The sequence below is a fragment of the Lepisosteus oculatus genome, chromosome 14, assembly GCF_040954835.1.
Source record: "Lepisosteus oculatus isolate fLepOcu1 chromosome 14, fLepOcu1.hap2, whole genome shotgun sequence".
NCBI classification, from domain to species: Eukaryota; Metazoa; Chordata; class Actinopteri; order Semionotiformes; family Lepisosteidae; genus Lepisosteus; species Lepisosteus oculatus.
Genome location: NC_090709.1, coordinates 11,043,623 through 11,069,522, shown reverse-complemented (window position 1 = coordinate 11,069,522; position 25,900 = coordinate 11,043,623). Strand labels below are relative to the sequence as shown.

Sequence of the window (25,900 nt, the reverse complement as noted above, 5' to 3'; positions counted from 1 at the left end):
CTTTAGGAAGTTTTACGGCTAACAGCTCCACATCAACTTCCTTTTATAACTAACCTCATCAGATCCCTCAACTCCCAACTCTTCCAATTTCTCACTTCAGAGAAGGATAAAAAACTCAATCATCCTCTACAGAGAAAAACCATCAACACCCCTACCACCTCCACCAATCCTAACCTAATCCTTGTTTTTACTATACCCTCTGACCTTTCCCTTTCACCCCTTTACATCCTCAGCTAACTTATTTTAAAATTACAATAGACTGTATAGTATGTATGTTTAAAATTAAGGTAAATATGTCAAAATATCAAAATCCAACTGCACAGTGCTATCGTAACAATGCTTGTCAAGTTATCAAACAAACCTGCATTGTATTTTTAAAATATTTCAGCAGAGGATTCAACTGGAGTATAAATGAAGATTCGACGATAATTTTTTCTGGGGAGTTGCAATGTTGGGCATTATTGGACATTTCCCGGTGACCCTGACACGTGTTAAACACTCGCATTTCCTGCATATATTAAAATGGTTATGGTTTCGCTGAGAAATCCAATTGACTTAAGACAACGTTTATACTGCAGAAGAATCCCATCCCTGGGTGGACTCGAACCACCAACCTTTCAGTTAAAAGCCAAATGCGCTAACCGATTTCGGTTAAAAAAAAAGCTCTCTTACCGTTTATTTTGCCAGACGGTAATATTTCTTCTGCACTGATAACCAAGAATTGAATTTCAGTTTTCGCAAGCTGTGTGAATTTAATCAAAAACAAGTTTTCCAGAAAGGAAATGAACACATGCATTTAACGAAATCAAGCCCTTTGTGATTGCCCGAAATGATACGTTCTGTACTACAAGATAGGAAGAAAGACACGGCTGGGATTTGAATCCCGGTTCTTTTGTTTAACAGAGAAGCGCTTTAACCAACTAGGCTATGGTGACAGGACAACCATCCCCTTTTACAGCCGCTTGGACACACCGCTCTGAGACATCTGCGTTCAGTAAGCGCTGAACCTGCGCTCAGAACAAATTGCCTCTTTTACATAGCAGCCCCGACACTGAGAAACGAAGAGAACTGGCTTTAATCTGGCATTTTCATGCCCAATGCGTTTGATATCTCCCAAGGGCGACAGAGTTCTTTTGCGACACTAGCTTTGATAAAAAAACGAGAAATCGTGCAAGGGAAAAATGTCTTTTTTTCATAGAGAAAACGTGCACCAGGAAATGTTGTGTTGAGAAGAAATGATTTAACATGATACGTGACCTAATTTATCGGAGCAATTGCTCAACCAGCAAGGTCTGGAGAGGTTGGAGAGTCTGGTGGATGTGATAATTATACGGTGTTGTGAAAGAAAACAGTATTTCTTTGAATTCTCAGTCAATCGGAATTTCAGTGCGAAACATAAACCCCTTGTCTGATTTAAAGAGATTATATTTTAAAACTCATAAAAAATCAGAAAACACATGTTTCTCACTTTGAAATTTTAGACGGAGCGGTGCATTACTAGTAGCGGCGCTGAGCACACTATGGGGAAATTCAGGGTATGTGAAATCCCAGCGGTTTAATAAACAACGCGTCTGATTTCGGATCATAGGATTGTAGGTTCGACTTCTACCTGGCTTGTGTAAATTTTATTCAAGCTCCTCAGTAATAGATGTATATTATGTAATGAACCGCACCTGAAAGCAAACGTTGGGTCTGTTTCCTTTGTTTTCCAGCATGAAATAGCAAATCGTTACAAAAAGCACCTGCTAATGTCCAATAGCGGTTTTTTTTTCAAATTACATTTTCAGGCTTCAGACACTTTTTAATAAAACAAAAGTGTCCGGAAACTCATTAACTTTCAGGTTTGCTTGAACCTGTATTAAAAAAAGTTATCTGAAACTTCCGGGATTCCATTATCTGATGTAGCTGTCTCTAAAGTTGGACGTGATGTTAAGCAGATGTGAACTGTGCCTTTTCTCTTAAAAAAATACAAAGTTCTTTTTTTCCCCTTCACTCCAATGCTGGAGACTGTAAGCCTCTGTGAGCTCCACACTGCGTGTCCTGTACTGCTCTATGTACTAATCTATGTGGTGTACAGATAGAACTCAACTGCATGGTGTGAATTCCGTGTTCAGGACCAGCAGAACCTGAAAAAGTAACAGCTGACCACGACGTGATTTGAACACGCAGCCTTCTGATCTGGAGTCAGACGCGCTACCGTTGCGCCACGAAGTCACGGCTGTCCGTGCCTTTGAATTCCCCAAAGGAGACAAATCAGCTTCACAAAAAAAAAAACTCATGTGAAGTGCGCAGCTCTTCCGAAGAGAGTCTTTTCTTCCCAGACCACATTTTATTCTTCCTGCGCAGCTCTTGTGCAGGTGTTGTTCTCAATTACAGATCCAGGAACACTGATTGTTTTTTCTATTTTTTTAAATTAAGTACCCCATGGTGCAACGGTAGCACGTCTGACTCTAAATCCCCAAGTTCATTTTCAAAGTATATCGGAGTCAACTGATACTGATCAGGTTCTGCTGCTACTGAACCCGCAGTCTTCACCTTAAAGTTCAATTCCCCAAGCCTTTTGACCTTATATGTCCATCCCTTCTCGTCAAAACTCGTATTTTCACAGGGTACCCTTCAGAAATCGCAGTATAGAATGAAAAAACTCCAGTAGATCTCGGCCGCTGTTGGTGATTTTCCTTTTAAAATAAATTAATCTCTGGAAATTTTACGGAGTGTATCACTTTCACTGAGACCGAGAAGTGTTAAGCTGTACATGCGTCTTTGTGGCTCAGTTGTTAACCAAAAGGGTGGTGGTTTGAGCCCTTCCAGGGACGCTACGAGCCTTTTAACGTACACACCCTCCTCACTTCATTTCTCCACGGCCGGTCTTGTATCGCTAACAAATACAGAGCCCGTAGGAGGCAGTAAGCTCGCATATATATAGCTCACTGTGTATATAATGAAGAAGCAGAAGTTAGTTTCTCATCTGCGCGTTACAGAGCCTTACGCAACTCGTAGTGTACCAACAGCTAGGGTTTGATCCCTGCACGGGCTATTAGTTGAAAGGCCATTGTAAATGACGTAGATAGATAGATACTTTATTGATCCCGTGAGGGAAATTAATAAAGCTTATCCAGCTGGCTTTTATGTTTCACACTAAATTGCGATCTTGAAACCAAAATGAAATTGACATTTGTACTGTATGTTTTTTTTTTTTAATTACAAAGCAAACAGAGTATTCCCTTAATTCAAAGATCAGATATTGGCCAAAACAAGACAATCAGACGTGGGCTGACTTTGGAACAGGAGCCTCTGCTTCGTCGTTTATTGAGCTTTTGATCAATGTCTGAGAGAAAAAGATTCGCTCTTTTTACTCTTTGATTAAAGTACACAAAAAGCACCTTCCTTCGAGCCGGAACCGAACCAGCGACCTAAGGATTCCCTGCTGACTCCACTACAGTCCTCCGCGCTACCAACTGAGCTATCGAAGGGATGTCAAGCAATGCTCCCTAGCACATACTGCCCAATGTAGTGAAATGTTCCGGGTGATTTAAATCCCAGTTCGACATCAAGTTTCCAACTCGTTTCCTTAGTCTTGTTTACCTTGAATTTAAGCCACGAACCAGGATTCTACTGTATAAACTTCCGGGGATATTACAAAATGTTTGATGGGGCATCAATCATTCCAGGCGGAAATGGACTCCTTTTTGTTTCTCGAGGGATCATATTAAACATTGCATTAGTATCGAGAGGAGGATCACCATGAAACACAAAACAAACAGTTTCATTCTGTCTTTTTTAGAAAGTAGCGTTTGTGCTACATTAATTATATTTTCGTGGAAATATAGAAGTTGTAAATGTTAAAATTTATATTTGAATCGAAATGTGGTTTTGAGTTAAATATTAGCGGGATCATGTGATTAGTTTGTTTGTCATTACAATATATATTGCCATTTTACTAGAATTTGTAACTGAAATTTACTAGTTGTGTTTTTATGATGATTAGCCATTTGTTGATTACAATATTGTATATAATGTATAATTTGAACTACATATTTTTCAGGTGTGAATAATTGTATATTTTAAGAATAAATTTCTAAAACAAATCATTGGCTTTATTTACTAGTTTCTACACCTATAAAATATTTATTTGATGTATAATAGACCTTTAACTATATATGTATATTAGTCCTCTAAATTTATCCGTATAATAGAACTCCAACCATTTATATATAATCATAGATGTCTAATTGACATATAACAATATACGTATACTAGAATTTCATTGTAGACCAGTTACGGAGCACATTTATACGTCTAAAGTATGCGTTTAATAGTCGTATATTCTACTTCTTTTGCCAACTGGGATGTGCCGATTTTAATTTAACAAAGCTAGATACACAGTTTGTTTCTCGAAAGCGTGTTATGTAAAAAAGATACTTTGCTAAGGATACAACGGGTGTATAAATGAATTCTCCTGACAGCCAGTTGAAGATAAAATTCCACACGTGAAAATGGTTTTCTTGGACATTGACAGGTACTTAATTGTTTACTTGTAGTTCCACATGAGTAAAATAGATATTTCCTGCAAATTTCAAGAGGGCTTGCGAAGAAATCCCATCAAGCTTTAGCAGAGATTATGGTTACAGCGGAACAGTCTGAAGCTCGTCCCTTAGTGGGTTTGAACCACCAGCCCTTCATTTAACAGCTGCACAGAGACACACTCCCGTTGCTTTTTGCTGTTCACACGTTTGTAGTTAAAGAATTATAAAATACTGACATTTTCCTGCCAGCCGGTAGTATTTCTTCTGCACTGACCATGAATAACCAAGAACTTTATTTCATCTTTCGCAGTCTGTAATCCACAGAAAATGAAGTGAATACTTGTATTAAGCTAAATCAAGCCGACGGAGATGCACTGCCGTTGTTTTTCTCCACTTTTCGTTAAAAGGAGAAAAATCACTGACATTTTCTTGCGGTATTTCTTCTGTCCTGATTTGCAAGACTTATATTTTATATAAGTTGTATGAATTTCTTGAAGTTCAGAAACAACTTGTTCCACAAAGGAAATGAACACTTGGTTCAAAGTAAATCAAGACGTATGTATCTCTCGCTGCGTGTGCTCTTATCTGTCCATCTCTCTACTTTTCTCTCACTCTGACAGTCTGTGCAGAGTTTCTGAAGGGGATGTAACACCACTTGGCAAACAGAAAAATTATCAGAGGCAGAATAAAAAATCATTATTCTCTTCTCAGTCAGATTCACAGCTCAGAGACAATCGGACAGAAGCTCCATACTTCTTTTTATCCGTCGATCCAGAACCAGAGGACATTCAGACAATCAGTGCTGTTACATGAATAATATCAGGCAGAACAGCCTGGACTCAGGTTACATCTCCCCATTTTCTCCTTCCTCACAGCCACTTAGAGACAGAGAAGAGCTCCTGGTTCTCCTCTCTGTGAACTGGGCTCAAGACTCACTGATCTGTCAGCTGTGGACTCTGTTCCAGGTCAGAAGCAAGAAGCTTCTATTAACCCTTTCCAGGACCTCCAGCCCTTCAGTATTACTTTCTTTACTGTATGTCAGTCTCCAAACATGTTTTATAAATGTTTTATAACACACGTGAGTGTGGAATTATCTTTTTATGTAATAAACACAAGTAGTGACACTTTGGTCAGTACACTGTATATTGATTATTAGTAGCCAATGGGCCGATGGTCGTGTCTACAGTAGTGACCAGTTGACCAGTCTGTAGCTCTCAGCAGTGGGACTCAGATCACACAGAAGAAGGCCTGTCTGTGTGTGATTCCACACCAGCCCAGGGAATCACCAGCTCTCATATGTCTCTCACAGGTGTCTCACAGTCTTATAAATTTACAATTAGATGAATTATTGTAACAGGTAATCAGACTACCTATGGAACTGAGAGCAGGCTGGAAATAAAACCTCCTGGCTTCTATACTCTGATGATTCGTTTAAAACATTTAAAAGCACTTATTACAGGGACTTGTGCTCGTTCTCTACTGCTCCACACGGGTACGCCTTGTAACACATTAATCTGTGAAGTAAACTATTTTTTTTCCTGTTTAATGAATTTCATTCCTTGGTTTGTCGCTCTCCTTTTACAACTGTTATGATTCGCTTCTCTTCACAGCCCGGTGTGTTCTTTTTTGGGGGGGATGTTATATCTGTAAGAAAAGCCCCCCAGGCTCCGGACAGGAGTCTCCTCCAGCGGAGACGCGCTCTGCTCTGTTACAAAGAGCGCTGTGACATCACAGACACCAGCCTGAGCGCCTGGATCAGAGAGCAAGACCGCGGGAGGCACAGGGTGCGCACGGAGGAGAGTTATTGATCACTTATCTATCGAAAACCAATTAATTCAATTAAAAAACCGTAGAATAAACAATTAGCTTCACCGATTGGTGAGTACTGATTCTTTTTCTGGTTTTGATCCTGTTCTAAATATCTAGAAAACAGTCAATAAAGACTGTATCGATCAATTACTGTAGTGCGTTTAGTGTAAAAAATGTTCAAACCGAAATTAAACAATGATTATTCTTATTATTATTTAGGTAACTGTATCCTAGAGCTAAAAAAATATATTCCAAGTTGATAAATGTATGTAAGTAACAGTTTACATGTATTTTTTCCAGTGTTTATAAATCATAAGTATGGTAACCACGGGGACAGGCGCCATGTCACTGTGCGCGTCTAGGTGTATCGCGTTCGTCACAAAGAGCGATGTGACGTCATGGGTAGCAACAAATACTAATACTAGTGTATTCATATTAATATTAATGAGAGTACAACTGGTTGTTTTAATGCTAGTGTTCATGTGAGTATTAATGATGATAGCGCTACTGATAGTTTTAGTTTTAATGTTCATATTCATGTTAATATTAAATATAATTATAGTGTTACTGTTAGAGAATTAACAGTAGTAGTAGTAGTTTTAATACTACTGTTATTCTAGCATTACTGTTATTCTCTTTGGGGGAATTAAAAGCACATGTGGCGAGTGACCTCGTGGTGCAACGGTAGCGACATCATGTCCGACTTTAGAGACAGTGATATCAGAGAATGGAAGTTTCAGACCTTGTTTTTTTTTTTACAGGTTCAAGCAAACCTGAAAGTTAGAAAGTGTTTGGTCACTTTTGTATGAAAAAGTGTCTGAAGCCTGTAATTATAATTTGCCCTTTTTTAATTGTGGTTGAAATCCACTCCCGTGTACCAAGACCTTACAGTATATTCATGTTTACTTAAATGACTAACTATTGGACTATTGGACATTAGTTGGTGTTTTTTTTTTTGTAACGATTTGCTATTTCATGCAGGAAAGAAAGGAACCCAGACCCAACGTTTGCTTTCAGGTGGGGTTCATTTACATAACAGACATCTATTTCTGAGGAGCCTGATTTGAATCACACAGCCCCGGTAGAAGTCGAATCGACAATCTTATAAACCGAAATCAGACGCGTTATCCATTAAACCTCTAGCCCGTCACGTAAATTAATTGCACCATGGTGAGTTCAGTGCCGCTACCAGTAATACCCCACCCCCATCTTAAATTTCTAAGTGAGAAACGTGTTTTCTACATTTTTTTTTAGTTTTAAAAAATCATCACTTTTAAGCAGACAAAGCCTTTATGTATCGCTCTGAATTTCTAATTGATTTAGAATTCCAAGACAAAAGCGTTTCGTTCCACAGCGGCGTGAAATGATCACGTCTTTCACTCTACTTCTCTCTAGTAGTAAAGCAGATCTTGCTTGGTGAGCATTTCCTCCGGTAAATTAGGTCACTTTTCATGTTAACTCACTTCTTCTAAACACAACATTTCCCGGTGCATGTTTTCTCCATGAAAAAAGACATTTTCCCTTACATGATTTCTCGTTTTGTTTCATCAAAGTGTACAGAAAGAAGAAAGAAAGGAAAAGTGTCGTTAATGAACTCTGTCCCCCTTGGGAGATGTCAAGCGCATTGGACATGAAAAGTGCCCAATAAAAGCCATTTCTCTTCGTTTCTCTTATGGTCAGGGCTCCTGTTCCGTGTAAAGGAGGCAGCTTGCTCAGCCGGCAGACTCAGGGCTTCGTGAATGCAGATGGCTCAGAGCGGTGTGTCCAAGCGGCTATAAAAGAGGAGAATTCTGCCGGCACCGTAGCTGAGTCGGTTTAAGTACCTGTCTCGTTAACTGGAGATCCTGGCTCCACATCCCAGCTGTGCCTTTCTTCCTGTCTTTTTGTGCAGAAACTACCATCTTGGACAACCGCATAGGGCTTGATTTAGTTTAAAGCATGAATGCATTTCCTTTCTGCAACAACTTGTTTTTCAAGAAATTCATACAGCTTGTGAAAAATGAAATGTAATTCTTGGCTATCAGAGCAGTAGGAATATTGCCGACTGGCAAGAAAATGCAAGCAATGTTTATTTTTTGACCGGAAAGGTGCGAATGGAGAAAAGCCTCTCTCATCAGTCTCTGTGGCGCAATCGGCGAGCTCGTTCGGCTGTTAACTGAAAGGTTGGTGGTTCAAACCCACCCAGGGACGATCTTCTTATTATTGTCAATGTAAACACTGTCTCCGCTAAAGCCGAAACCTTAACCCTCTTCATATTTGCAGAAAATGCGAGTCTTTTGCCCGTGTCCAACAACAACACTTGAGACCGGGGAAGTCCAATAGTGATCAACACCGCAACTCCCCAGAAATCCATATTCACCCTTGAAAAAGTATCTTTGAATGGCTGGCGGGAGATATCATTTATACTCCTGTTGCGTCCTCTGCTAAAAGAGTTTAGAAATATAACGCAGATTTGTTTGAGAATTTGACAAGCACTGTTACAGTACGTTAGCACTGTGAAGTTGGATGTTGATATTTTGATATATTTACCTTAATTTTAACATAAATGTAAACATACATGCTGTACAATCTATGCTGTACAATCAAACACAGGTATATTTTGAGACTCATGCTGATCGTCCTGTGGATCCAAAAGAAAATTTTAAAGCTGATACATTTTCGATTGGAATTTGCATCTAGCTACAACGTCCCTGGATAAGAGATTTTATTAGTTGCGTGCAATCGGTATCGTTTACTTTATGTATGGTAGTGGAAATAGTTTTAAAAATGTTTTCTAAAGAAGATTGTATTGCCAGGACCTGCCTTTAGTGCTCAGTAGCGATGACGCTGTTGATATAGATGGAGAAGAAATGTAAGATGAATTGATGATCTAAGCTAAAATAGCCCTAACACGCCTCCTGTAACAGTGTTTGTATTCATAGCAAGTAATATTTTTTTTCAAACCCGAACGTTGCTTTTGCATTAAGTGTTATGTAACCATTAGCGGTTTCGGTAGCTTCTGAAGACCGCACTTTTCCAAACTGAAGCCTATAAGAACATTATTCAAGACACACCATGGCCCAGAATCATGCATCGGGACAAAGATTAACATCCACTGAAAGTACTCCCAAATAAAAGATTTGACCAAAAAATTAAAAGAGTAGGCAAGTATTAAAACAAAACCATAACTTCTTGACTTCCAACCTCTTTCCTGGTTCAGGCCATGTAAAATGACATATTCAGTGGACTCATGCCGAGGTTGTGAGTTTAAGCCTCACCTGGAGCAGCCTGGTTTTCTGTCTTGACAGGTAAACAGTGTTTTGTGTTATTTGCTAAATGGAGAGAGGATTCTGTGTTAATTGTGCTCCTCCTGGGAGAGGTCAAGATGAGAAGTTCACCAGGCTGGTGGTAAATATCCTGTCCAGGAATATCGGGGCTGTAGGGGGTCAGATCTATAGATGTAGTAAACACATTAGTGGAGACGGTGTGTCTGCTCTCTGTGAGAGAGCCAGGCGGGATGAATAATCTGTGGTCTGGGAAGAAGAGACCCTCGTTGGAAGAGCGGCGGTCCTCACAGGAGAGAATGAAAACAATATTTTTCAGGGACGCTGATTTTTCTCTTTGGGTGAATTAAAAGCACTTGTCGCAAGTGACCTTGTGGTGCAATGGTAGTGCGTCTGATTCCAGATCAGAAGGTTGCGTGTTCAAATCACGTTGAGGTCAGCTGATGTGTTTGCAGGTGCTGCTGGTGTCGAACTCGGAATTTACACCATGCAGTCGGGTTTTAGCTGTACACCACCTAGGTAATCCGAACGAAATAACAGAACAGTACAGTACACCCAGTCAGGAGCTTATGCAGCATTTCATCTTGAACACGACAAGAGAAAAGGCACACTGCACATCCGCGAAACATCACGTCCGACTTTAGAGACAGTGACATCAGAGAATGGAAGTTTCAAACCGCTTTTCTGTTACAGGTTCAAGCAAACCTGAAAGTTAGGGAGTGTTTGGTCACTTTTGTATGAAAAAGTGTCTGAAGCCTGTAATTATAATTTGCCCTTCTTTTAATTGTGGTTGAAATCCACTCCCATGTACCAAGACCTTACAGTATATTCATGTTTACTTAAATGACTAACTATTGGACTATTGGACATTAGTTGGTGTTTTTTTTTTTTTGTAACGATTTGCTATTTCATGCAGGAAAGAAAGGAACCCAGACCCAACGTTTGCTTTCAGGTGGGGTTCATTTACATAACGGACATCTATTTCTGAGGAGCCTGATTTGAATCACACAGCCCCGGTAGAAGTCGAATCGACAATCTTATAAACCGAAATCAGACGCGTTATCCATTAAACCACTAGCCCGTCACGTAAATTAATTGCACCATGGTGAGTTCAGTGCCGCTACCAGTAATACCCCACCCCCATCTTAAATTTCTAAGTGAGAAACGTGTTTTCTACATTTTTTTTTAGTTTTAAAAAATCATCATTTTTAAGCAGACAAAGCCTTTATGTGTCGCTCTGAATTTCTAATTGATTTAGAATTCCAAGACAAAAGCGTTTCGTTCCACAACGGCGTGAAATGATCACGTCTTTCACTCTACGTCTCTCTTGTAGTAAAGCAGATCTTGCTAGGTGAGCATTTGCTCCGGTAAATTAGGTCACTTTTCATGTTAACTCACTTCTTCTAAACACATTTCCTTGTGCATGTTTTCTCCATGAAAAAAAGACATTTTCCCTTACATGATTTCTCGTTTTGTTTCATCAAAGAGTACAGAAAGAAGAAAGAAAGGAAAAGTGTGGTAAATGAACTCTGCCGCCCTTGGGAGATGTCAAGAGCATTGGACATGAAAAGTGCCCAATAAAAGCCATTTCTCTTCATTTCTCTTACAGTCGGGGCTCCTGTTCCGTGTAAAGGAGGCAGCTTTGCTCAGCCAGCAGACTCAGGGCTTACTGAACGCAGGTGTCTCAGAGCGGTGTGTCCAAGTGGCAGTAAAAGAAGAGAGTTCTGCTGGTGTCGTGGCTTAGATGGTTAAAGCGCCTCTTTAATAAACAGGAGATCCTGGGTTTAAATCCCAGCGGTGCCTTTCTTCCTGTCTTCTTGCATCGTTTATTGTTATAGACAACATGCTTCTGCATTAAGTTTAATGGAGGTGTTTATTTCGTTTTTGGCACAACTTGTTTTTCAAGAACTCCACACATCGCGAAAGCTAAAATGCTTGTCTTTGTTATCAGTTCAAAAGAATTACTGCCAGCTGGCAAGAAAATGACAACGATTTTTTTTTTACTTTAGCCAAAAATCTGTGAATGTGGAAAAATATGACATGTGTCAGTTTCTATGGCACACTCAGTCAGGGTGTGCTTCAGTTAAACACAACGTTCGTAGATCAAATGCACCCAGAGACACACTTCGAATTAATCCGATCTAAACATTACCTTCTCTAAATGTGATTGAGTTTCTTTGCACGTCGTTAGCCATCTTGATGTTTTCAGAGATTTTCAACTTTTGACACTAGTCAAACTACAAGTAAATAGTTGAGTACCTATGTCAATATCACCGGGAATGTGAATATAAATGTAAACATCAATATTTCTGCCTTCTCCTGAGAAACACAAGTATAGAGTCAAAACACAATAAATAATGCTAGAAAATTATTCAGTTAACACCCAGATGTGACAAAACACATTTAAGACTTACATCCCCTTTAAATATTTATTTCCTTAATATCAGTTCTCTTCCCTCCCCAGGATACCTGCAAATTCACTATATCATATTAAAAGCTGTGTGTAAGTCTTACATGTGTTCTGTCACATCTGGGTGTTAAATTAATAGATGTGTTGTGTTATTTAATATGATTTGACTCCATGCTTGTGTTTCTCGGGAGAAAGCAGAAATATTGGGGATTTGCGGCTACAGAAAATAATGTGAACTTTACAGGCAAAAGTTAGGTTACGTTAAAGAAACAAAAACTTATTGTCACCCTTTTCAACTTGATTATTTAAGACATTTGTTCGGAATAGTATATCTTCTCGTGTCTGTGGCTGTTATCCTACAATAACGGTGGTGAAATAGCAGGAATGTGCGGAAAGAATCGGAGATAGAACAGAAGACTCATCTAGTCGATAGTAAGGTTGTGTAGGACCGCACACACTTCGATGTCAGTGTTGAGTAGTGTGGTTTAAAAGCTTCTTCACGAACCAGGAAGGAGTAGAAATCTAAAGTCTTCTGATCCGTAATCAGACACGTTATCCATTGTGCCATTGGCGTTTGTATTGCATTCCTATACAGCACCACATTGAGTTCAGAGCCGCTACTAGTAATACATCGCCCCGGTCAAAAGTTTCTTCAATTAGATTCATGTGTTTTGTACGTGTGTCTAATTACTACGTCTTTCATTATGTCTGGTTTAAAATAATGTATCTTAAAAACAGAGAAAGGGTTTATGAGTCTCCCTGAAATTCACACACGAAGAATAAAAAATATCGCGTTTAAAAAGAATACAGAGATGCCGGCGATAGAAAACTTAAGCGCGCGCTATCACTGAACTAAACTCCCGATCGATACGTTTGCCGGCGGCTTTTTAATTGTGTTAGGAAGAGCAAATAGTCCACAGTGTACATTTTAAAGGTCTGAGCAAAACAATCAGACGTGAGGATTATTCAGAACAGTAGCCTCTACTTCTTTGTATACTGAGCTTTCGGGTGAACGTCAAAGTGAAAGACAAATTCGCAATTCACTTTTTGATTAAGGAACAAGAAAACACCACCCTTCAAACTGGATTCAGACCAGGGACATAAGACATACTCACTGCTTTTTCTACAGTTTTAAGAGCTAGCAACTGAGCTATCGAGAAGTCTAAAATAAACGTTTTGTCACACGCGTAGCCCAATGTAGTGTAGTGTTCCTCTTTATTTAAATCCCAGTTCGACATCAAAATACTCACTCCCATAGTCTCGTTTAGTAGAAGAAATGGACCAGGCTTCTACTCTATAAACGTCAATAGTTCTTATAAAACATTTGAAGGGATATCAGTGCAGGTGGAAATTGACTCTTTTTCTTTATGATTTGGTTTTGATTTTGAATCGTTATATTATTAAGTTTGTGCTTTCTCTGTTTTTATCATATTGTGAACTTATTTTTTAAACAAATGCTTACAAAGGCAAACAGGGCACACAGTACAAGCTACTGTGCACTTTTGGGAGTATACGAGGTTCGATATAAAATCGCAAAAATGTAAAAGGAGAAAATACCCCAGACTGCGTGTAAAGTCCTCCTTGAGGTATGCTTTCAAAATAGCTGCACCAGGCACTTGGAGACAGATAAACATAGGTATTTAAAATTCAGGAATATGAATGGTCAATTGCTTACAGTTGGGTTTTTACGTTTCGTATTTAGCGATTTGTGTATAAATCTTTTAACAATTCATTAAAATGCTAACAATATGTAAAATAAAAACAACAGCAACGTTAAATGGCGGGGAGACGGGCAGTTTTTTTTACAATCAGATTCCAATCTCTAATGCTGTGTTTGAGAGCTGTGTGTGAGAGCTTACTGTACATAACTTTCCTTTTCTCACATTTTCTGAAAACCATTCCAAAGGGGCACCTGTCACGGACGTCCAAAGGGACTAACCATGGGGAGTAGGAGAGTGGAAAAAGACCCATATGCGTAGCGGCGAGACGGGAAAAAGGCCCGGGCTCATTAGTGCAAAGAGTTCAGGAATGCCATATAGAAACCTATGCCCTCAGGGAGCGGACGTGGGGCGCCCTGGTGCTAGGCGGGTCTCAGGACATCCAAACGTCAATGCTGAGCAACGACAGAGTGCAAGACCCGGAAATATATAGCCCAAGGGAAAGAGAGGGACAGGAAGGACAGCAGGCTGGAAACTAGGGACAGGACAGAGAAGGAGCGCCCTCTGGCTGCAGAGGGCGTGACAGTACCCCCCCTTCATGCCAAGCACCCTGTCAAGATGTGAGTCGCTCTTGAATCAGAGCGGGGTGACACGGGCTTCTGTTCTGATATGGTTGTACGAGAAGCAGGAGGAATTGCTTCACTCGTATTGCTTCATGAGCTGAATCAGGAGTGAGACATTTCGTGTGTTTGTGCATATGTCAACGCCTGACCAACATCGTAAAACTAAATTAAAAACTAACATTAAGTTGTCAGAGACATTCATTTATATACAAACAAGAGACAGACAAAGTAATCATTCTTCATTAACTTGTCCTACACTGATCAGACTATTTGAAATTGTCTGATTCAGCCTGTGCAGTTCGTGCTAATTAGAACAACGCCAGTACTGAACCCTCATCACCGAACAGACTATTTAGCACAAGTTCAGCTGCTCGCCAGCTTTGTTACGCACAGTTTTGCATTGCTATTGAGCTCAGAGCAGGAGCTGATCTTCAGACAGTACCGTGTTAAGTAGTCTGCAGCTTCGTGCAAAACAGTTCGACAGTTCATTGCAATTTAGCCAATGTGTTTTCTATAGCTTTCAGCTGCAGTTAATTTACATAAAGAAAATCTACTACTGGTTTAAAAGCAACATGAGTCAGACAGGAGTCAAACCTACAATCTTCTGATCCAAAGTCAGATGCATTATACATTACACCACTGGCCCTAACCTTATGGTGCTCAACAGCACCATAGTGACCTCAGTGCCACTACTAGTAATGCATCACCCCCATCCAAAATTTCTAAGTAAAAAAAAAAACTTTTTCTATACTTGTCTGTTTAAAAATATGATATCTTTAAAAAAGACAAAGGGCTTGTGTGTCACGCAAAAGTTTTGATTCATTTCGAATGCAAAGTAAAACCATTTTCTTCCAAGAAATCATAAATTTGTCTCATCCTCCATACTATAATCCTCTCTTGTAGTAGTAAAGCATTTTGAATTCAACCGAACAATATATTAAAGGAACAAGTAATAGGTTTATTCCATGCTGAAAGAGAAGAGAGAAAACACAACGTTTCAGCTATGAAAACTTCTTCAGGTTTGTTTTCTCTCTTCTCTTTTCAGCATGGAATAAACCTACAATATTACTTGTTTCTTTGCAGATATGCATGCTGAAGTAGCTATCCACCTGAATATATTAAACGATTCATCTATACGATTAACATAATGTTCTCCTGAATAACTACTCAAAAGAAGCCACAGCTCAGGTGTTAGAGAGATTTGAAATCAGATCGATGGATTTAGAGTCCAAACTGCGAACCGACAGCTGACACAGGTCTTTTACAGAACCGTTCTGATTTTTTCTACTTTGTCCCCGTGACATCATTGTCCTGCTTGCAGCCGAGCCCGACACACAGTACCATCTGGTTTCTGTCGCTGGGCGCTCACCCTGTGGTCCATGTGGGTCCTAATGCCCCAGTATAATGACGGGGACACTAAACTGTAAACAGGTGCCGTCCGTCGGCTGATAAGTAAAACTGAGGTCCTGACTCTCTCTGGCCTTTAAAAATCCCAGGTCATCTCTTGAAAGAGTAGGGGTGTAACCCCAGCATCCTGGCCCAATTTTCCAATGGCCCTTACCAGTCATGGCCTCCTAATAATCCCCATCTATGGACTGGCTTCATTACTCTGCTCTCCTTCCCACTGATTGTTGATGTGTGGTGAGCATTTTGGCACAGTATGGCTGCCGTTGCATCATCAAGGTGGGGCTGCACATTGGTGGCGGTAGTGGGATTCCCCATTACCTGTAAAGCACTTTGAGTGGAGTATCCAGAAAAGCGCTATATAAGTGTAAGTGATGATGATAATAATAATAATTATTATTATTATGTAAATTGCAATAAAAATATAATATTTGTTTCAAAATCGATTAATGTAAAAACTGATAAAGCTAATGCTTTTTTCAGGGCTATATCTACTTTAAAAAAAAAAGAGAAGTGAAATTTGGAGAAGATGCACCAGCGGGTGCCTTCACATCTCCAGCTTCAGTCTCGCCTGTAGCTGCGAGAAGGTTAAAAGCACACAAGTGATCTGTAGACGATGTTCGGGGAAGAGATAATTCTGTTTTCAACACAGGGAGTGAGAATGAGCTCAGTCCGGCTCCCAGCAGAATCCATTCTGGTTTGGTTACTGTTAGACTGTGCGTCTGAGGCTCTTTGGATCGCAATGTGAAAAAAAAACAATTGCTCACATCGAGAGGAAGGGAAGATATCATGTTTAAAAAATCAGAACCGAAGATTTGGATCTGGGGCCTCATACTTATCAAATTATTAAAATAACAGTTATTAAAATATTAGATTGTGTTTCTGCAACATTTCGTGCACACTACGCCATTTTTATCTAAAAATAAAACAACAGCCACAACAAGGGCTTTACACGCAGTCTTGGGTATTTTCCCCTTTTAGATTTTTGCCACTTTATATCGAATCTGTTATACTCCCAAAAATGCACAGTAGATTGTACTTAATAAAAATGTACAATTCACCGCTGGTATAAACAGATGTGTGCCGTGTCTGCCTTTGTAAGCATTTGTTTAAAAAATAAGTCCACAATACGATAAAAACACAGAAAGCACAAAGTTAATAATACAACAATACAAAATCAATACCAAATCATAAAGCCAATTAAGTACAGATGCAGCCATTCAAAATGCGCGGTAAAAACCCGCGGTACAGTAACCTACCCACAAGCTACCGCAGGGCACCGGAGGGCACCGCGGTAAGTGATTGGCTGGCCAAAATGACCGACAGGGGCACTCGTGGTGCATTGGTTGGTAGTGCAAAGATTTAATCATTTAATGTCTTTACTGTGCACATTTTAATCCGCTTAGTTTTGAATATTTATATGGATTTCACCACTAAAGGGAAATTTTAGTAGCTGAGCATAAAAAGAAGAGGAGCATAACGCATCTGAAGGTCATGAACGATATTAATTTAGGAACATAAACATTACTGTATGTATGTAAACTGTACTGTGTATGGCTGGTCTTGGTAGTTGAAAGAAAAAATACACACCAGTTTTCCATTTCTCCCTAAACATTTTAAGCATGAAAGTTTTATGAAACGTTACCCAAATATGCGATTGCTGTATGGAATGAATTTTAATTTAAAAAAATTATTTAACACGAACATAAAGCTGTTTACATCTTTCGCCTGAGAACAGTCACCCGTTGCTACCCAACGCAGAAACACAGCCACTAACTAGCAAAGAGAGGACATTAGCTACCCAATATGATAAAGAAATAAATGATTATTTTGTTTCTTTCTTTTGCACATTTATTTGAACATTTCCATCGATTGTACAAGCACTTGGAAACTGTCCAATCCCTAGTTCATCAGGCATTTTACTGGTCTGGCACCGGTCTGTGTCTTCCAGGATATAATGCCAGCGAACTCTTGTTTTTATGTCCACTATAACAGATAATCTCCTTTGCTTTTAACCGAGCGTTTAATAATTTCCTAAAATGAAAATGATTTACTTTATTTCCCTCACGGGATCAATAAAAGTATCTATCATCTGTCTAAACTATGGGACAGAATTCTGGGGTCTCCCCATACCAGAGATTATGGTAGGGCTTCAGAATGGTGATTGGCTGACACCATCTGACACCCCTCTGATTGGAGAAAAAAAGACGTGCTGGTTTGCTATACATACTGTACCAGGAAGAGGATTTCTTTCTATTCAAAACGTGTATTTTAAAAGTTTAAGAAGTAAAAACCTTACAGCGTACACAGATTTCTAAACTGATCAGGATCGTTATCTTTGTCTTATGCATAATAATGTTCACCGCTCTGTCCAGCAAATTAATAATAAACTTTATTTTATATAGCGTTTTAAACGAATAAGTAATTAGATTGCTCATAAACCTAATCACTTGCTTTTTCTTTTTATTTAGGCTCAGATTTCAACTATAGATCGTATTATTAATAACCATAATAACAACCAACCAACAAAAACAACCATATAAACATAATACCAACCAAAAACATAGATAACAACCACAATACAAAATCAAATATATCAAACAATTTTACTCTCGCAAATTCCTCAAATTATCATAATCCCGCCCCTTATGCAAAACCAAACCTTCCTCCCATCCCAGTTTATCCTGTTTATCATAAACAAAATCCACCTCAATTTTCAACATAAAGCATTACACAAAATCAATACCTCAACACTCCATACTCAACAACGATAATTCACAAACAGCCAGAACATGTAACTACACATTCCCAAACAGACCAAATTCCCATAGCCCCGCCCCTTATGCAAAACCAACATCCCTCCCCTGTTCTCTCTCTCCCCTGGCGGTTGTAATTGTTTTTATTTTCAAAAAAATTTTAGCAAAGTCATGTATTTTAAAAATCTTAAGATTTTTATATTTATGTCTTTATTTAGTGGTTTCATTAGTGACAAAGGCTAAACTTTCTTGGAAAAATGTCTTTTATGTAAACCATGTTTGCTATTAATTCATTCAGGGCTAAAATATGTTCATTGTCTTCTAATGAAAGAAGGGTTCCTTTCGCCGTAGTTGGGTTGAAATTAGAGGCTTGCCACGCCCGGACTGTTACAGCAACGCATTAGCATGTTAAAGCGATTTCATTGAGGAGCCTAGCCTTTAACTAGTAAGTACTGTACTTACTGGGTTTTTGAGGGGGGGGAGGTGTCTTTCGCTGGAAATCTCGCCTCCTACTTTGAAAATACCCGTGAAACCGGTTCAGTTCGTCACAGCCAGCACTCCTGCAGAGAGGGGGGTTGTACTTGCAGTGTATACAGTACACGCGTTATGCTCTTCGTTAATGTCTAAGCCGGAACATATCATTATATCTCATTTTGTATTTCTTAAAAAAAAAACGTTTTCCCAGCCTAACAGTATTGTTTTTAACCTGTAAAGCGCTTTGAGGAGCCACCTTTAAAGGCGCCATATACAATAAAGTTCATTATTATTACTATTGTAAATTTGCTGGACAGAGAGGTGAACATTATTACACAGAAGACAAAGATAGCGATTTACGTTGCATTGTGTATCGTGCTGCTTTAATACAGTTTTAAATAATTAAAAGTCTAAACAGTATCAGCTTTATTTATGGGTTTTAAATAAAGGTGATTTAAACGCGATTTAAATCAATATAAATGTTTATATTGTAACGCATAGGTGACTATTCATTGTTATTAAAATGACTTAAATTCGATCATGTTGTGGTATTTAGAAATATACATTTGTTTGGTGTGAGTGAAGTTTTATTTAATCTCTGAGCCATACTGATTCTTCTGGAAGCCAGTTTCCACCAGGGAGTAAAAAAAAAAAACACACTATGGTATTCTCTCCAATGCAGTGCAGTTAAAAACATACCTCTGATGCTGCTCCTAAATGAATATCGTTTATGACCATCAGAAGCTTTATGCTCCTTTTCTTTTTTCCAGTGGATTGAACAGGGAGAGGCATTTCATGATGTACTTTTCACTGATGAAACAACAGTGGCTCTGGAACAGTTTTCAACCATGTCGTTTTATAAAAAGGGGAGATATGTACACGTTACTGAAGCTAAAAGTTTAGCCTTTGTCACTAATGTAACCACTAAATAAAGACATATAGAAATCCCTACGTTACAGACTGTATATGGCTGGTATTGGTAGTTTAAAGAAAAAATACACACCAGTATTCCACTTTCTCCCTAAACATTTTAAGCATCAGTCTTACATGTGGTTATTTCGGAAACGTTTGTACGTGCTCCTTCTGACCATGTTACTGTTTACTGTTACTGACCATATTAAGTTTAAGTGCCTGTGGGCACTTTTCCTGTCCGTGGGGGGTGGACCGTCTTTCATTAGAAGGTTAGTCTGTTCTACTCTGAGAATGTAGAGGGGGTGGAAAGTGCCCGCGGTCATTTAATTAGTATTAAAATTCGCACTGATTCCCTTGTGAAGATACGGACATAGGAATATTCGTGCGTGGTCAAAAAATGGCATAAAAACGACAAAGTGAAGGCTGTGAAAACATTCACAATGTACTTTATACACAAAGCAAATATACCCCCCCCCCCCTCTCAATTCAATTCAAGCTGCTTTATTAGCATGACAGATGGGTACAATCAGTGTTGGGTATTTACTTTGCTTTGAGATGCCACTTTTAAAGGTGATATATAAAATCAAGGCTTTACTTGCTTTAACTCCGCAAGTCTAAGTTCTTGTGTCTGTCCTATTCGAACCCGAAAGTATTACAATATGTATCTTTATAGCAGGTGGTGTACAGCTTTTTAGTATAGATTACACTTTTCTAAAATGTATTTAAAAAATAAAAACGATTACAATCTAATCTTTCCACGTTTGATCCCAAAATAAATCTAAACGGGGAGAAAGCTATGCTGAAAGTTTATTAAGATACTTAGAAGACAAAGATATCAATTTATGTTGCATTTGTCTGATTGTGAATCAAAAAACACATATATTTAAACCCGCATTTGCGATTTAAATCAAAACGTTATTTAAATCAATATAAATTTTTATATTGTAACGCCTAGGTGACTATTCATTGTTATTAAAATGACTTAAATTCGATCATGTTGTGATATTTAGAAATATAAATTTATTTGGTGCGAGTGAGGTTTTATTTAATCTCTGACTCAGTGATGGCCTGGCATGGTGAGGTGCGCTGGCAGCTATGTGGTGTTACGCAGTGGTGGCCTCACACGGTGAGGTGCCCTGGCAGCTCTATGATGCAGTGGTGGCCTGGCATGGTGAGGTGCGCTTGCAGCTATGTGACGCAGTGGTGGCCTGGCACGGTGAGGTGCGCTGGCAGCTGTGTGATGCAGTGGTGGTCGGGTATGTAGAGGTGCACTGGCAGCTGTGTGTTGTGACGCAGTGGTGGCCTGGCACGGTGAGGTTCGCTGGCATATAATGAATATATTTCCATGGATATAATACAACTGTTATTATTGATCACCGAATTATTGTACTTGACATGACTTCATTCAGCCTTTCCTGAACGTCTATGACAGGCAGAGAGAGTGCTGTTTCTGGTGCGATCTTTTGCAGCTGACATTTCACTGTTTTAAACGAACAAGAAATTAGATTGCTCATAAATCACTTATTCTATATAAACCCAGCGTAATTGCCCTCCGAAAATCCTCTTTTTCTTGTTCGTTTTAGAGACCTTGATCGAAACTGATTTTAGATGTCAGAAAGGATTTATTTTCTCTGTATTTCCTACATTGCTTTGTCGAGATTTTAACTTTATATCTAACTTTATATCTAGGCTCAGATTTCAACTATAAATCGTACAGTGATTAATAGCAGTAAATACTGATGTTTTGCGCCCTACTACCACAAAAATATATGTTTAAAAAAATGTCATGTTCCCATAAAAAAGTCATGCCTTGGAGTATAGACCCCCAAAGGAATGCCATAGACTCAAACTGCAAAATAAACACATATAGAAAGAAAGTATTTGTATTGTAATTGCAAATCCTGGTACTGTATGAGTGATTGATATGACTTTCCTCATTACAAATCTCTTATTAGAATTTAAATTTCTCTGTAACTCCAGGTCAGAACAGAGAAAATGTAACTGCCTTAAGGAGTTTACGATTATGAAAAATAGAAGGATAAGCATGATACGTATGTCTTCTGTCATTTTCTAAGTCATGTTACTGAGCACCAAATCTTATTGAGAATATGAATCCATTTAAGGTTTATACCATTAAAGTAACGGTTTATTCCATGCTGAAAATGTTTGTACCAGACTTTTTTGAGGCCTGTTTAATTGTGTCTGAAGTCTGATGTTGTAAATTTTATTGTTAAAAAGATCCATGAAAATGTCACTACTAAAGTTAGCTGGTACTGTTGGTATTGTAAGTGGCAAGTAGAGCTCATATTTTAGATTTTGTGTAGTTGCTAGCGTTGAACTGTGTGTTGGATGCACATGAATTGAAGGAATGGGCAAACATAGCTGATGCGGATCCACAGAGCCAGCATATTAAGATGTTTATAATTAGAGGCAATTTGTTTAAATAACTAGGTATGGATACTGATGTGCAAGAGAGGTGGAAAGGCTGTTTCCTTAAGCCAGCACTATAAAATATTTTATTCTCAGTGAGATGCTGCCATTTCATAGTGGGTTTCTAACACCGTGTATAGTTCCATCAGCACAGTGCCTTTACTTCCATTTCTAATCTCTTTATCCAGTACAGAGGATTTGGAGCCTATCCCAGTAAGCAACGGACACAAGGCAGAATACACCCTGGACATAGCGCCAGTCCATCACAGGACAGACAGACACAAACACACACACACCAGGGCCAGTTTTCCCATAAACCAATTAACTTACCAGTATGTTTTGGAGTGCGAGAGGGAGTCATATCACACATATGGAGAAAAACCAGAGAGAACATGTAAACCCCACACACACAGGATGGCAGGAATTGAACCTAGGACCCCAGTGCTGCAAGATAGCAATGCTAACCACTTTGCCACCATTATAAATGGATGGATATCTTAGTTATCTTTCTAGTTCACAGGTTTGCATGCATAATTTAATTTTGAAAGCCACTGAGACATCAGGTACTACTGTTGTATTTATGAAAAAGAAACAAAATAAAAAACATACTAACAACTGTGCCATCCTACTCCTTAGTTAATACATTTTATTATTCATAAACAGTTAACATTGTTAGCAAAATATTTAAAATTATATTTAACCCTATTTTTTCTTTAGTTTTGTATTTAACTTATTATATGATAGTCAGACTTAATGTATATTTGAACAATGAAAATATATTTTTACAAGATTTTACATTAAGCACTTAAAATTAATATGGTTAATAATAGTAAACTGTAACATGCTGTAACAAGATCGGTTAAACTGCGAAGAAAATGCTTTCAGAGAAAATGCTTTCAGAGAAAATGTTTCAGGTGTGAAGAACATAGATCTCCAATGCAATTTCAACCAAAGCTGTTCCCACACACCCTGCCCCCACTACCATTAGAATATACACAAACATTTTAGCGTTTCATTCTGAGCAGAAGACCCTCACACCTGAAGAGTGCTGGCTGTGACGAATTAAACCGGTTTTACAGGTTTCAATCACAGACCATGGATTTTTAGAAACATCCCATCAGTGACATCACTGAAGTCAACTCCTAGGTACTGTAACTGTCGTGTGGGTAGTTTCACAAGAATCAGACAAAGGTTTAAGCATCGCTTGTTCTAGATAAAACTGCAAAAAAAAAACAACAACCAATAATGTACTTCTTTGCGTCTCTGTTTGCCCAAATCATATATTCACAACGTGAAATCTAGAAAATAATATTACGTAACCAAAATCCGCAATATGGAAACAGAACCTGTGTAATTGTTGATAGATGATGTACTCGTAACATTTTTTCAAGACGAACTACAACATTTAAAAAATGACTTGTATGTACTTGATATCTCTAATCAATCCACGGGTCCCAGCACAAAACGAAACTAAAACGCATACCGTTTCGCGCTTCTTATTAGTTGCTCAAAAGTAATTTGATCGTATGAAATGCATAATATAAACCTAGAAACATATACGTGAGCAGTACTTAAGCACTGTAGTATCGGTGTTAAGACATACCTCTCAAATACTGTAAATCAAGTTAAAAATATCTCAAGACCGATTCTGGTCATAATGAAACCATGTTTCGTGTATGTTTTCTTTAAAGTACTGAGACCAGCCATATACTGTATGTTTATGTTCCAAAATTAATATCGTTTATGGCCTTCACACGCGTTGCAGTATGCTCCTATTCTTTTTATGCTCAGCTACTAAGATTTCCCTTCAGTGGTAAAATTAGATATGAATATTCAATACTTAAACGGGCACAGTTAAGATATTAAATATACATATACATACTGTATACAGTACAGTTTTCATACAGTAATATGTTTATGTTCCTAAATCAATCTCTTTTATGAGCATGTGAAAGGCATGGTGAATCGATTCTCAAAAATGACTATACTTTGCATGATTGGAAACAAATGCGTGATTGCGAAATGCTGTGGTGTTACTTTTACAAAGACGGTCAATGAAAAAAAGAATGTTGACCAGGGCAATACTTTGAGTTTACACTTACAGCTTCTCCAAAGTCATTCATTATTAATACTATTAGTAATATCTTCGTTAAAGACTTTGATGGCCACAGCTCAAACATGAGAGGTTGAGCTTTATTAGCTCCACCTTGCAGAAATTCCGGATACTATTATTTTGCTTGTCATATTATAGGAGAATTTACGGTAACTAGCAGTATTTACCGGTAACTCGCGGTATTTACCGGTAACTTGCGGTAGACTGCGTACAGCGTACCGGAAAATAATGCGGTATCGCCCACGCATTTTGAATGGCTGCATCTGTATGTCCCCCAGCTCTGAGCCCATTGGGCCTGCTGGTGTGACCAGAGCTGCAGCGTCGCCATGCTGGTGAGGGTCAGTTCGGCTTTTCTGTTGGAATGAACAGGGGGGTTACATGATGGTGCTGTCTGTGGTCTGGCTGTCCTGCTGGTCTGGATGAGGGGTGCGTAGTGTGGTGCAGGTTCTTGTCCCATCCTGCTCTTGGTCCAGGTTGGAGGGTTGCACCGATTCTGAGTCTTGTTAGCTGGTATGGATGGGTTTGGGGGTGTTGATACCAGAGTGGTCCGAGGGGGGTGCAGGTGTCTCGGGGGCATTCTTGTTTTTCTGTGAGCTCAGGTTGATTCTGTTGGTTTTGCCACGAATCTCCCTCACGCAGGCAAGTGCTCCCGCATTCCTACGAGCTCTCCCCGTACCAAACGTGCACGTGTCAATCAGGCCTCTGCTTAAACCTTCATCTGCCCCCCGGTCATTGCTCACGATTGAGATTCTCTCCCGGAGCTTACGTACTAACTACACCTTTGCCTTACTACGACTTCTCCCCTGGACCTCGACCCCGCCTTTCCGACTACCGCTTTAGCCACTCGATTTTGTACCTTCGCCTGTTTTACGCTTTCTCGGATCCTGACCCCAGCCTGACTTTTCGTTTACGCCTCTGCCTTCTGAATCCACACCGACGCAACTTCTACGCCTTCCCGGACTCCGACCCCTGCCAGTCCCTCGACTACACTTTCGCCTGTCGATTCTGTGCCTACGCCTGTGCTACGTGTGGAAGACCGAGTCAAAAGGTCAGGACAGTGACTATGCGTGGGAAAGGTTTTCTGTTCGCACCTAAGACCACTGTCTTAGGTGCAAACTAAAGCCTGTGATTCCTCACACCCATTCAACCAGAGAAAATTGAAACAGATTGTAGGATGCCAAATGGCACCCCCCTGTCCTGTTTGTTTGACTTCTGACACTGCCCCTTTCCCTGTATGTTCCTTTGATATGTTAAAGTATTGCCTACTTTTAATGTATAAAAAAGGACAGTATAACTTCAGTCCAGTGAGCATGTCTTGAGTGCTAGGGGAAACCCTTTCTCTGTGATATGCTCCCCTTCAGCTGATTGTATTAAAGATCTCTGTTGACAATCTCCCAACCTGAGTGAAGACTGAGTTTTCTTCGACATACGCCTTCCCGGACTCGGACCCCTGCCTGTTTACTCCGACTATGCCTGCGTCTCGCGCCAACCCTACCAAGGGCACCGCATTGGATCCCTATCC

General features: G+C 39.3%; 1 protein-coding gene and 3 non-coding genes across 4 annotated transcripts in view; 2 read left to right on the top strand and 2 right to left on the bottom strand.

Moving 5' to 3' along the window:
• LOC138242797 (zinc finger protein 271-like) overlaps positions 1-25,900 on the top strand; it is a 683,123-nt gene that overhangs the window by 310,174 nt on the left and 347,049 nt on the right. The window lies entirely within an intron of this gene.
• trnaw-cca (transfer RNA tryptophan (anticodon CCA)) lies at positions 2,143-2,214 on the bottom strand. The gene has a single exon. It is a non-coding gene; the product is annotated as a tRNA-Trp (tRNA).
• trnay-gua (transfer RNA tyrosine (anticodon GUA)) lies at positions 3,386-3,473 on the bottom strand. The gene is given in 2 exon segments: positions 3,386-3,421; positions 3,437-3,473. It is a non-coding gene; the product is annotated as a tRNA-Tyr (tRNA).
• On the top strand, positions 9,966-10,037 carry trnaw-cca (transfer RNA tryptophan (anticodon CCA)). Its single transcript has one exon. It is a non-coding gene; the product is annotated as a tRNA-Trp (tRNA).